Genomic DNA, 405 nt, shown 5'->3' with positions numbered 1-405 from the left:
AAGTGCATCCCTTGGGGCATCTCAGGGATTTCATGATGAGTGGGATCTCTTGTGTGCTCCATCCTCTTCTTAGTGATGGGCTTGTCCTCATCAATAGGGATGTCTCCCTCAATGTCAACCCCAACCGAATAACAGAGGTGACAAATGAGATGGGGAAAGGCTAACATTGCCAAGGTAGAGGACTTGTCCGCCACCTTATAAAGTTCTTGAGCTATAACCTCATGAACTTCTACTTCTTCTCCAATCATGATGCTATGGATCATGATGGCCCGGTCTATAGTAACTTCGGACCGGTTGCTAGTAGGAATGATTGGGCGTTGGATAAACTCCAACTATCCTCTAGCCACGGGTTTGAGGTCATGCCTTCTCAATTGAACCGGCTTTCCTCTTGAATCTCTCTTCCAT

This window comes from Arachis duranensis, chromosome 1 (assembly GCF_000817695.3).
Source record: "Arachis duranensis cultivar V14167 chromosome 1, aradu.V14167.gnm2.J7QH, whole genome shotgun sequence".
Classification (NCBI taxonomy): Eukaryota; Viridiplantae; Streptophyta; class Magnoliopsida; order Fabales; family Fabaceae; genus Arachis; species Arachis duranensis.
This window is presented reverse-complemented; position numbering follows the sequence as displayed.